This window comes from Muntiacus reevesi, chromosome 2 (genome assembly GCF_963930625.1).
Source record: "Muntiacus reevesi chromosome 2, mMunRee1.1, whole genome shotgun sequence".
NCBI classification, from domain to species: domain Eukaryota; kingdom Metazoa; phylum Chordata; class Mammalia; order Artiodactyla; family Cervidae; genus Muntiacus; species Muntiacus reevesi.
Genome location: NC_089250.1, coordinates 226,266,809 through 226,280,256, shown reverse-complemented (window position 1 = coordinate 226,280,256; position 13,448 = coordinate 226,266,809).

Below are 13,448 nucleotides of genomic sequence, written 5' to 3'. Positions count from 1 at the left end.
ATTTGAAGAAACAAAGCTGACTGGCAGTTAACCCACTTCCCTGTGATCCTCAAATAGGAAGTCTGCTTTCAGCTTTTGGGGGAATCTCTGCTCTGGAGGAAATCCTAACTCTGTCACAGAATGAATGGGATGTATGCTACTGAACCGTCAATCATTCATCAAACATTTCCCAAGCACTTCCTGTGTGTCAGGCAGGGCTGGGCTCCATACCATACACATGTGATCTCATTTAGTTCTCTTCATAACCCTTTGAGGTGGGTAGTGTCCTCATTTTACAGATGTGATTGGTTTGATCAAAAAGATGTCAGTAAAAATTCCCTCAAACCTCAACCTTTGTGCTGTTTTTCTCATTTTTTTGTTTCTATATATGTTATGAACTCCATAGTACATTATTATTATATCATTAAACAGTTAATGGTATTTTATTGCCATCCTACAGTTTAGAATATGCATCTTTAATTTTTCAGTTTACCCTCAAATAATGTATCACTTCATGAATAGCATAAGAACTTTGTAATAGTCTACTTCCAATTTCTCCCATCTTTTGTGTTATTTTTATCATCTATTACTTTTACATAGGCTATAATTACACAATCCTTTACTTCTATTTTTGCTTTAAACACTCAGCCTTAAAAAGTTACTTAGAAGATCTTTTATATTTACTTTCATTTATGCAGTTTCCAGAGCTCTTCATTTCTCTCTGCAGATCTTTGTTTCTGTCTTGTTTCATATTCCTTTCACCTGAAGATCTGAACTTTAATATCTTGTAGCACCAGTCTACCAGTAATTCATTATCTCAGGTTTTATTTTTCTGAAAAAAAAATTAAATTTTGCTTTCATTTATGAAAAGTATTTTTTCCTGGAGGTAGAATTCTGTGGTGACAGTTATTGTTTATCTTAGTACTTTTGTGATGCCACTTCATTGTCCTCTGTGTTGTACAGTTTCTGATGAGAAGTTTGTTGTCATTCTTATACTTTCTCAATTCCTTATTTTATCTGACTTGCCTTTAAGATTTTCTCTTTGTCTTTCAGTATTTTGAATACGATATGTCTATTTTTATTTTTAATAATCCTGCTTGGGGTTTTGTGATCTGTTTTGGATTTGTGATGACACATTTTATTACTTTAGTAAAATTATCAGCCATTACTTTAGATATGTCTTCTGCACCATCAAGTCTTTCTTTTTCCCTCTGGGATATCAGCTACATGTGTATTAGATTATTTACTGTGTCCCAAGTGTATTTAAAGCCCCTCATTGTCCTCACTCTCCTCTTTCTCTTTCTCCCTCATCTCTTCTGGCTCCTTTCTCCTCCTTCCTCTGTGTTTTACAGTTTGGATAATTTCTGTTGACCTAGCTTCATGGATTCTTTCCTCAACCATATTGCATCTACTGATGTTCTCAGTTAGGGCATTCTCCGTCTCTGTTACCATATGAGACTCCCCTCTGTTTCCACTCTCTCAGGCATGACTCTCTTGAGCTGAGATTGCTCGCATATTTCTTCTTTTTTGTATATAAAATGGGAGGATAAATCTGGTGCTTATTATCATTGCCAGAACCATCCTTTTACTTCAAATATGTCCATGTCTTTATATTTCAAGCTTATTTCTTGCAGACAGCATGTTGCTAGTTTCTTACTTACTTGGATTAGCAGGTAGAGTGTGATTTTTCTAAATCTAGGTCAACATTGAGAACAATTATAGTCTGTGTCCATGGAATCACAGAGGTGAGGACTTGATTCACTGAGCACTTGATATCTTCATCTCTAGGGAGTGATATGTGGGTAGTGCCCTGACTGCAGACTTTGGGTTCAAACACACCTGGCTTCACATCCCTCTTGGCCGGATTCCTTAGCCTCTCTGAGCCCTGGTTTAACTCATGTATAAAGCAGAATAACAGATGGGGTTCTAGGGACTAAGTGCAGTGAACTCTCCCCCCCCCCCCATCTCCGCTTTACCACAAGGCCTGGTACACAGTAGATGCTTATTAAATGCTTTTGAATGCATGAGTGCTTTCAAGAGTTCTACTGGCTCATTAAAATAAATAAATAAATAGTCCCCAACAAATCATTCCATTCCTTAAGATCCTATATATGGAAAATGATTTTTGCCCTGACCACCAATTTTACCGTCTCCCCTTGTTCAATACAAGGTTTGCTTTCTCTAATGAGATTTTCCAAATTAATTGGAATACATTAATTTATGTGGTTACCACCCCACAAAATGCCATCTGTACTGTGCTTTTTCTCTTAATATAAACATTCAATTTAGGAGACCTGTTAGAAAGGAGCCTGATTTAGGAGTCAGGAACACAAACATTTCTTGCCAGCCTGGTTGCCATGTGACTTTGGACAAACCCTTTAACCTTTTCTGAGCCTCAGTTTCCTTATCTGTAAAAGAGGATAAGTGTGAGAACCATAGAATTGGCCTCAGATATTAAGTATCCTCCATTTTCTCTCTCACCTTTTACTCCCTCATCACCCCTCCCTCCTATGACTCCACTAGATGTAGGCAGGGGCTCCAGTCAACTTTAAAGTGTACACAGTGAGGACAGGTAGGGGATGTGGAGGACTCTTCTAGTTCTCATTTGGCACTGCTACTGCTGCTGCTAAGTCGCTTCAGTCGTGTCCGACTCTGTGTGACCCCATAGACGGCAGCCCACCAGGCTCCCCCATCCCTGGGATTCTCCAGGCAAGAACACTGGAGTGGATTGCCATTGCCTTCTCCCTCATTTGGCACTAGATGTTGCTTTTGGTCTCCTTCTTCATACCTAGCTAAACCTTTAAGTTGTTTCCCCTGTTTGCCCTGGGTCCTGAAAACAGTAGAATATCAGCTTTGGAATCAGAAGAATTGCAAAATTTTGCCTCTCCAGATGAGTCTTTCTTTAGAAACAAGCTCTGGGGAAGTGACTTTGCCAGCGGTCCCTAAGCCCCTCCTCTTCCCCAAGTTCTAAAAGTCTAATTTGCATTAAGTGGACAAGTCCCATCTACCTGGCACTGCCTTCAGAGGGAGGCAACCCTTTCTAAGGCCCTGGGCATTGTGGGGGAGGGAGTGGCAGAGGAAAGGAGGATTTCTTTTCCATTACTTGATACAGTGAATAGGTCTTTTGTCACTTTGTGATTTAAAGCAGGGTCCATGGACCAGAGCAGAGGCATCCCTGGTGCTGCTTAGAAACACAGAAACAACCTTACCCAGGACCCAGTGAACCAGAATCTGCAGCTTAACAGACCCAGGCAATTCACATGCACCTTAGAGTGTGAGAGGCACTGTCTCCTCAGTCAGTGAGGAGAAGTCGGGGCGACAGAAGTGTCAGGTGTGTGCAGTCAGCAGCATTTGGTGCAGATGATGGAGCTGTCAGATGGCAAGGACAGAAGGTTCGGGGGGGTCTGTGGAGAGGTGGCTTGAACTGAGGATGGCTCTGTGGCCAGTGGGGCTTCCATCCAGAAGAGGCTGCCTCCTGTTGCTCCCTTAGGTGTAGGGTTGTCACTTCACTTTTGGTTAGTGTATTTTGAAGCTTTAACATTTTGATGAAGTCCAATTTATCTATTTTTCTTTTATTGCTTGTGCTTTTGGTGTCACATCTAAGAACCCATTGAAAGTTCCAGTGTCATGAAGATTTAGTCCTATGGTTAACAGTTTAAAGTTTAGCTCTTATATTGAGCTGCTTAATCTATTTGAGTTGCTTATTGTATAGGATGTGAGGTAGGGGTCCAGCTTCATTCTTTTGCAGGTAAACAGGCTTTGATTTCCTTATTCAAAGGATCGCTGTAACTACTGTGTGGAGAATAGCCAGGGGCAAGAAGGAAGTAGGGGGACTAATTTACCACTGTTCCGTGGTAATCTGTCTCTGAGACTAATAAAGTTAGAGGAAATGGTTAGAAACCCACTACTGGACAGCCATCATAGCCATAATTGATTCAGGCAAGAATCATTACTGGATGCTAGCATGAAAGTTTCTTGAGGAACAGAGTATGTCGTCTTGAATCTCCCCATGAGAAACTTGTTACAAAGGGTAAAGAACAAACTTCACAGTGAAGAAGCCTGATACTATATTAATCAATAGTGATATCGTCATTAATGTACAAACAGAATTCGTGGGCTTCCTGATATAGTGCCCTGAGAAGGACACAGCATCACCTTCTGGGTTCCCTGCTCAGAAAGCTCACCCGACTCTGATCATGACCAAATTCCAGACAAACTTAATTTGAAGGACACTCTACTAAATGATTGTCTCCAGAAAGACTAAGGAGCGTTCCAGGTAAGAGGAGACTAAAGAGATGGGACAGCGGAACACAGTGTCTGGTCTGGGATTTTTCTTTGGTGTTAAAGGACATTCTCAGCATAGTGAGTGTAATGCAAGTAAGGTCTGTAGATTGGTGACATCGATCAGAGCGAATTTCCTGATTTTGAGGTGCTGCACCAGGTACTGTAGTTGAGAAGGCAATGTCTCTGTTTAAGGAAACACATGAAGTGCCTAGGGACTGAAAGTGACCATGTCTACATGACAGCTTACCCTCCAATGGCTCTGAGAACAAATGTGCAAGAGAAAATGAGAAGGCAGACATGGGAAAATGTTGCCACCTGGATGTGTCCAGCTTAAGAGTACAGGGGAAATTTTTTTTTAATACTCTTCTGAACTTTTTTTGCCACCCTGCTTGTTTAACTTATATGCTGAGTACATCATGTGAAATGCTGGACTGGATGAAGCACAAGCTGGAATCAAGATTTCTGGGAGAAATATCAATTACCTCAGATATACAGAAGACACCACCCTTATGGCAGAAAGCGAAGAGGAACTGAAGAGCCTTTTGATGAAAGTGAAAGAAGAGAGTGAAAAAGCTGGCTTAAAATGCAACATTAAAAAAACTAAGATCGTGGCATCCGGTCCCATCACTTCATGGCAAATAGATGGGGAAACAATGGAAACAGTGACAGAACTTATTTTCTTGGGCTTAAAAATCACTATAGCCATGAAATTAAAAAACACTTGCTCTTTGGAAGAAAAACTATGATCAACCTAGACAGCATATTAAAAAGCAGAGACATTACTTTGCTGAAAAGGTCCATATAGTCAAAGCTATGGTTTTTTCAGTAGTCATGTATGGATGTGAGAGCTGGACCATAAAGAAAGCTGAGGGCCAAAGAATTGATGCTTTTGAACTGTGGTGTTGGAGAAGACTCTTGAGAGTCCCTTGGATTGCAAGGAGATCCAGCCAGTTCATCCTAAAGGAAATCAGTCCTGAATATTCATTGGAAGGACTGCTGCTGAAGCTGAAGCTTCAATTCTTTGGCCACCTGATGCGAAGAATTGACTCATTGGAAAAGACCTTGATGCTGGGAAAAATTGAAGACAGGAGGAGAAAGGGATGACAGAGGATGAGATGGTTGGATGATGGACTTGAGTTGGAGCAAGCTCTGGGAGTTGCTGATAGACAGGGAAGCCCGGCGTGCTGCAAAGAGTCAGATATGACTAAGGACTGAACTGAACTGAACTGAACTTTTTTTGCAAGTCTGAAATTATAAAAATAAAAAGTGTTTGGAAAAAAAGAGAATCTTCCCCCTTGAAAAAACACGACATACTTGGGGACCTCTGCACTGATAGGGTGTTTGATGGGCTGGTTGACCACCCTGGTGTTCCCAGGATGGCTGTCAGAGCAATATTGAACAGCACCAGGCATCTCTTCCACCACGGCACCCTGCCTGTGGGGCTCACGCAGCCTTTCTTCCTGAGGTGCTCATACCAAGAGCCACTCCTCTTGGGTGTTCTGGCTGCCAGGTAACCTTCAGTTTTAGGGTTTCACATGGGCCCTACTCTTATTTCCATTTAACAGATGAGGAAAGTGAGGTTCAGAAAGAGGAAAGCAGAGCTGAGTTTGGAAATGCGTCTGTCCAGCTCTGCTCTTGAGCAATTTGCCTCTACCCCTGCATCTCATTCTCTTGTTCACTTGTTTATCATATGTCTTCCCAGCCTCAGCTCCTTGAGGGCGGGGCCCTTGTCTTGTTGTGCTCACAGATGTATCCCAAGGAACTGGCTCAATGCCTGCCTGTGATAGAAACTCAATAAATATCTCCTGAGTGGAGAACCATCATGGGGCTTAGCACACTTCATACACAGGCGTTGGGCTTGAACCTCAGCTCGGATCCTGATTCTGCTACTGAGAAGCCGTGTGATCTTGGATAAGTTAATTAACTTCGCTGGAACCCAGTTTCTGAATCTATGAAATACAGATTCTGCTCCTACCTCCTAGGGCTTGTGGTAAAGAGCTAACTGACCAAGGGGCTTATTGTAGTCCCTGGCATCATGTGGATGCTCAGACCCCTCTTACTGAATGAAGGAACGAGCAGAAGTTTCAGGTGGCCTCTATCTCAGGGAGACCCTACTTCCTCATATAACAGTGTTTATTGGGTGCAATATAGAGGGCCTTACCTGGCGACTTTAACTTCTGTAACAAACCGTGTCGAACTGTTGTCTATGTATTTAGTTGTGTGTTTCCTCCCGTGTGTGTGCTGAGCTGGCAGGGACCCTGTCTGCCTCGTTTGGGTTGTACCCTCAGCATGCCCACAGCTGTAGCTCAGGGCAGCCGGGCCTGCTTGCTGCTTGATGATTGACTCAGTGTGTTTTGCTTATTGACGTATTTACTAGGGTTCTCCCCATTCCGGGTCCTGTACTGGACACTGAGCACCTGCCTTCCTGCCCTTGATTCCTTCTCTGGGGCCCCCAACCTGTCTCATGGTTGGGGTTCCTTCAGCCGACCCAGTGACCTTCCCCTAAAGCTTGCCTTGGGCTACTCTTCTGGCCCCAGGAAGCCCTGTGCCCTCTGGCTCACATGCCTGTTTGTTACCTGACCTTTGCAGTATGCTGCTGGGCAGCCCTAGAAGCTCCTGTTATTGCAGCTCCTGCAGCAGATGAGCACATGGAGGCTGATCCAGCCTTTTCCCCACACCTCGTGTCCATGTTTATTTCCTCTCCTGACTGGGACTGAAGAGGCCAAAGTGCTCTGGAGATCACAAGGATGGCCAGCTCGCTGGACACCTCTAAGCTGGACGCCTGATGTCCTGCGTGTGCTGGCCAGCAGGTGGCGCCATCCCACATTTTATGGGCTGGGAGGTGAAGGCAAGCAGAGACATCCTCCAAGGGCAACTTTAAGATCAAGGGAAATTCATGGGCATTTGGACTAGTTTTGGAAGAAAAACAATTCTGAACATAAAATGATGAGTTAAAGCTTCTATTCAGGTTCTGTATTTGAGTTTTGAGTTCTGTTTGCAGGAGGACCCATCTTGAGGGTCAGAAGACATTTTTTTGTTTGTTTTGCCTGGAAATCCTGCAGGAAGGGCTGGTGGGGCTGAGAACCCAATTTTGTTTTTCCAAGAGATTGAGGAGGTAGGCTCTGGGCTGTGCCCTTTCCTCTGTGTCCCTGGACAAGTTGCAAGAGAGAAGCGGAGATAAAAGTCCTAATGCCCATGAGGTGTTGTGGCTGTGAGCTGATGACTGTGAGGGGCTCTCCCTGTGCCCACTGCGTAGAAAGCAGGGCTGTGGCTGGGCTGGTGTCTTGGTACTGTAGTCAGAGACGGTGGGGGTCTTGGCCATGCTACTTTGATTGAGGGGCTTTGTTGGGGAATATAGCCCTCCTTACCCTTTCAGAGTGGTGGCGCTGGCACTGCAGAGCACTTGCTCTGCGCAGGGAGCCGGGAGGACACAGATGAGAACCCCCAACTCTGCCTCTTGGACCTCAGAGGGGAAATGGTGCCATAGTCTCTGGAGGTTCTGGCTGAGGTGCTTGTGAGACAGGGGCGAAGAGGGACCTAGTCTGCCTGGGTGAGTTGGTAGGCGTCATGGGAGAGGTGACAGTGGCGTTTCTTTAGGAGAGGACATATGGGAAGGGTATTTTGAGCAGAGGGTACAGCCCAGGCAGAGGCATGGCAATGGGAAAGCGTCAGGCGTGGTGGAGGGTGGGCCGTGGGTGCATGGTGGGCCCACGTGGATGTGGACTTCACTCAGGCCCACGGGTTCTGGGTGGGGCCTTTGGGGTGACTTTTAATCAGCGCTCTGTGTTTCTGAAGCATAACTTCCCAGTGGCTTTTCTTAGAGCCCACATCTCAGCCTTAAACTGTGTAGAGGGGGAGTGATGGATTCACAGTTCCCTACTTCCCGCCTTTTACTTGATGTCTCCCCTCCTTCTCAGGTGGGGGCCTTGTCCGTGTCCCCTGCTGCACTTGCGGTTGGGCTGCTCCCTCAGGCAGAGGCCTTGCCAAGCTGGCCTTTGCTGCTTATCTCTAGAGCTGGGCCTCAACGCCTCCCGGGCTCCCACCTGGGCAGGTTAAGTTTGTCAATGCCTGTCTGAATGTCCAAGGGTTTTGTCTGAGGACTGTCCAACTGAAGTTTCAAAGATAGTTGGCTGAACTCAGTAAACAAATGTGAAGACCCTGGTGGTTGTGGCTTCTAGTTCCTCTGTCATTTCTCCCCATAGTGTGATCGCCTGCTTGGCCTGCCCTCCTCAGGGGCTCTTTCACTGGAACCAGCACACGGTTCAGCCTGGAGCCCCTTCTGGTTGATTCTTTCTGCTGCATTTGGCTTTCTCTGGAGGAGGCCTGTGGGCCGATCTGCTGTGGCAGGGACAGTACCAGGGGAGTTGGGCTCAAGACCGGGGACATCACAGCTGCCTATGTCCAGATGGGGATGGGGGAATCCACTGGTGGAAGCGCCCTTGAATTTCGGTGTTTCAAGGGGAAGAACAGGCCAGGTGCCTCCGCCTAAGCCATGGAACCGTGTCACCAGAGCTGGCGGCAGGGCAGGGGCCCAGTGTTGGGCCACAGAACAACATTTTGGTTTTCAGCCTCGACACTGAACAGCCATTAAATGGAAAGGAGGCCCATGTCCCTCCCTCGGCAGTCACACCGCCCGCTGTCCCGGCGCCTCACAGAGCAGCTTTTGTTTGGGGTCCAGAGTGTAAAATTGGAGTGTCAGGTTGTCGTGTGCACATTTCGAATTTCCTGGCTTTCATCAGCTGCGCCACTCAAACGACAATATTTAATCCCAAATGTTTCCTTCCCTTCCCCTCCCCCTCCTGTTTCATAAGTGAGGGGGCTTCCCCCCTTTTCTGTCTGGTAGACTTTGCTTCCATTTCTTCAGTCACAGTGAAAATATACTTGTGATTTTTCTCTCATGTCTCTGCAGTTACACATACCAGGGGCCTCGGGAGAACCTGACTTCCTGGGACCTGGTATAATGTAACCTTCTTGCTGAGTCCTCCAGCCCCACCAACTGTGTTATAAGGGAGAGCTGGACACATTTGCTTCTGGGGTCAGATGGCGCAGCAACAACTCCATGCCATTTTATCCTCTTAGACGTGGCCAGGGTCCAGTTGCTCATTGGTTTTTCTGTACAGGGGTTTTTTCATGGTAGTCATCAAAGAATGATTTGTCCTAGGAGGGAGAATTAGCCACCTAAAATTTAAAACTTGAAGTTTCTTTCCATTGCTTGGTGACTCTGAGAAGCAATTGATGAGCAAGACAGCTCTTGTGAGACAACAGGAAGATTCTGGTGATATCCCATCTGGATTTTCTAATGGCTGTCTATACATGTGTGTGTAAAGTCACTTGACATCTTGCGCTAGAGCATTCCAAGTCCACATTTCATGTAGAGAAGCAGCGTGCTGTCCTAAGATGAGGTACTTTGGAGTGAGAAGGGGCAGATGTGACATCTGCTTATGTCTCAAGTATGGTTTCTTGGCGTGTGCAGCCCTGGGTGGGTCTCAGGTCTCAGGGGGGTCTGATACCTGAGCAGCTTCTGCCACCTGAGGCCTCCGTGGGCTGTGGGTTGCTCAGTTTTGTGCGTAGATGTGGTCAGGCTGTAGGACCAAATTATTTGATCAAATGCTAATCTAAGGGTTTCCGAGAAGGCTTGTAACTGTAACCAATCAGTAGGTTGTGAGTAACCTGGATGGTCTGGGTGGACCTCATCCAATCAGGTAAAAAAGGTTTTTGAACAAAAGCGAAGGTTTCCCTGAGGTGAAGAATTCTGCCTCAGGACAATAGTGTCAGATCCTGCCTGAGTTTTCAGCCTTATAGACTCTAGGCTTTCCTGGCTCCACCGTCTTGTGGGTCACTTCTTAAGATGGTATACACATACACATAGGTAATATGTAGACATATGCATGTACAAAAGATGCTTGCTCCTTGGAAGGCAAACTATGACAAACCTAGACAGCATATTAAGAAGTAGAGACATCAGTTTGCTGACAAAGGTTCATGTAATCAAAGCTGTGGTTTTTCAAGTAGTCATGTACTGATATGAGAGTTGTACCATAAAGAAGGCTGAGCACTGAAGCACTGATGCTTTCAATTCTTCCTGGAGAAGACTCTTGAGAGTCCCTTGGACAGCAAGGAGATCAAACCAGTCCATCCTAAAGGAAATCAACCCTGAATATTTATTGAAGGATTAATGCTGATGCTGAAGTTTCTATAGTTTGGCCACCTGATGCAAAGAGCTGACTCATTGGAAAAGACCCTGATGCTGGGAAAGATAGGAGGCAAAAAGAAAAGCGGGTGACAGATGGTTGGGTGGCCTCACTAACTCAATGGACATTAATGTGAGCAAACTCTGAGAGACAGTGAAGGACAGAGAAGCCTGGCGTGGTGCGGCCTGTGGGGTTGCAAAGGGTCAGACATGACTTAGTGACTGAACGACAACAGCAGCATGCGTCTCCTGGTAGTTCTGTTTCTTCAGGGAGCCCTGACTGCTAGCTGTCTGAGACAAGCGGGGGCTTTAGGCCGAGCTGTGTAAGAGAGCAGCAGTCCCAGGCCACCGGTCAAGGGTCTGTGAAATCAGAATTGAGCTTCTCTGTGCCTCTCTAGGTCCTTCTAGGAATCCTGAGTTGTTTTCCAACAGGCACGTGTGTGTGAGAGGGGGCAGTGATGCAGACGTGCAGGACATGCACTGCTGCATATGTGCTCTGCCGGCAGGTACACCCACCTCACTGGGAATCAGTGACCACACCTGAATTCATGGCCATGGGCAGAGGGTTCCGAGAGAGGGTACTGTGGGTGGTGAACTTCTAGGGTGGTTGGACCACGGAACTTCTTATGGGCAAGGGATGAATAAATATTGATGAGCCCAAGATGAGTAGTAGAGGCATGTAGCATCGTGTTGTGCAAAAAAATGCAGAAGCCAGTGAGGTGGATTGTGCTATCCTGTTGTCCACCAGCGGGCAGTGAAGCAAGTGGGTTAGCCCTTCTGGGCTGCAGGTGTAAGAGGGTGTCAACTTGCTACCTGCCATTAGGGTTCTGAGGCACAGATGTGTTGATGCAGGTGAGGAAGTAAAGGAGGGTTTCCCACGATCGAGGCCATCCACTCCAGCTGTGGTCAGCAAGGGGTTCATTGTGAGCAGAGGACTGAAAGTCATTGGTGTCCTCCTCCCATGAAGTGCTTTGTCAGAAGGAAGGAAGCCATCTCCCACTGAGGGTGAGTCTGCTTCAAGACCACTCTAAAGTCAGATTGAGACGAAAGGCCACATGTTGTATGAGTCCACTGATATGGAATGTCAAGAGTAGATAGGCATATGGAGACAGAAAGCCAAGGGTTGCCAAGGGGCCAGGAGGAAAGGGGATGGGAAGTGTCTTCTTGTGGGTACAGGGTTTTCTTTTGGGGTGATGAAGACATCTTGGACATCTTGAAACTAGACAGAGGTGGTAGTTGTACAGTCCTGTGAATGCCCTAAAGGACACTCAGTTGTATATTTAAAAAATGGTCAAAGCGGTAGATTTTATGTTACATGTATCTTAATGTACATGTAATGTAATTACACAGGCTGGATTTGTCAGAACTCTTTGGATGGACGTGACAGAGACAAGATTCAGGTGAAAGGTCAGCTAGTTGGCTTATGGGATGGAAGTGTCAGCGGGTGGCTGGACTCCAGGTCTCCACTGTCTTTTGCTGTAAAGGCTGCTCAGCCACATCCTAGCTTTCCACAGGGTCTCCATCTGTGTCTTCCTCAGGCTCACGTAGAGTAACTACCACTTCCTCTCCTCCTAAGCCTCCTGAATGCCTACAGAAGCCTGACCCGATGGTAGCATTCACCAGAGACCCCGAAGATCCAACATGGGGGTGTGTTTGGGATGGGCAGTGGCAGGTTGGGACCCAGCACACCTGGTAAAGTTGTCACGCGTGGCAAGTGTGGGAGAGGGGTCATGGGGAGGTGCTTCTGAGACTAAGTCCAATGGTTCATGCCGGGACAAGACAATGGAGTAGGGCCCCACAGGACAGCCTCTGTTCCCTGGAGAACTGGGCAATTAATGGATATCTTGGTGCCACATAGGCTTTCAGTTCTGACCATCTGAGTCAATGTGACACCACAAGTGTGGGGCATGAGCGTCGGGGTGTATGTTCTGTGGATTTGGAAGTCCATGTGCAGCGACTCAATAATGGATCTTGTTGGCTGGTTCTCTAGTTGATGGAACATCTATTCAACTTTTGATGACAGGCCAGTTGGGGGATCTGTTCATCTGATCCCCAAAGATAGTTTCACCTACATTCAGGAAAGAGACTGTGAGAGCTCTAAAACAAATAAACAAAACCTAACTTCAAACAGGATTAGTGTCCTGAGGAGGTTTCCTTTCCCCACCTTAATTTTGGGATTAATCTGTTTTAGAAGTTCCTTGGCTGCTGCTGTGTGTGTATGTTTGTGCATGCCTGTGTGTGAGAAAAGAAACACTAGGGAGAAAATGTGTCATGTTCTTCCGAAACCTCCACCGGCTAGCTTCCCTCTCTATACCTCGAGGATAGCCCTGCCTGGGGCCTCTCTCACATTCACAATCTTCTCTGAAGCCAACTTTGAAAGAATGAAAGGAAATTGGGCTACCCAGGGCCTTGTTCCCATAGTGGCTCCGTGCCAGGACTGTCCTTACCTGAGTATTCTGAGATTTTTTATTAACCGAAAGTGATCTTGGTTAATAAAAGTATGAAGACAAGAGCTGAATGCTTTCTGATTCACAGCTTTGGTCTCTTTTTATGCTTATCAAGATAGGATAACTCACTACTTTGATCCATCAGTTCCTGCTCTTGGAGGTGGGAGTCAGTGCTGTGCAACTCTTTCTTCTGAATTTATTAATTTCAAATTATGGTTCACCAAAGAGTCTTTTGTAATGATTTATGAATTCTTGTGACCCAATAGGGGGTATTAGTTATAAATGAGTTTCTTTTTTATTACTTTACAGAGTATGCACGTTGGCAAGAATATAGTTTCAGGGTTAAATAGTCATTATATTTATTTTAAAAAATTCATTATATTTATTTAAAAATTATTATATTTATTTTAAAATGTTCATTATATTTATTTTTGGGGGCTCCAAAATCACTGCAGATGGTGACTGCAGCCATGAAATTAAAAGATGTTTGCTCCTTGGAAGAAAAGTTATGACCAACCTAGACAGCATATTAAAAAGAAGAGACATTA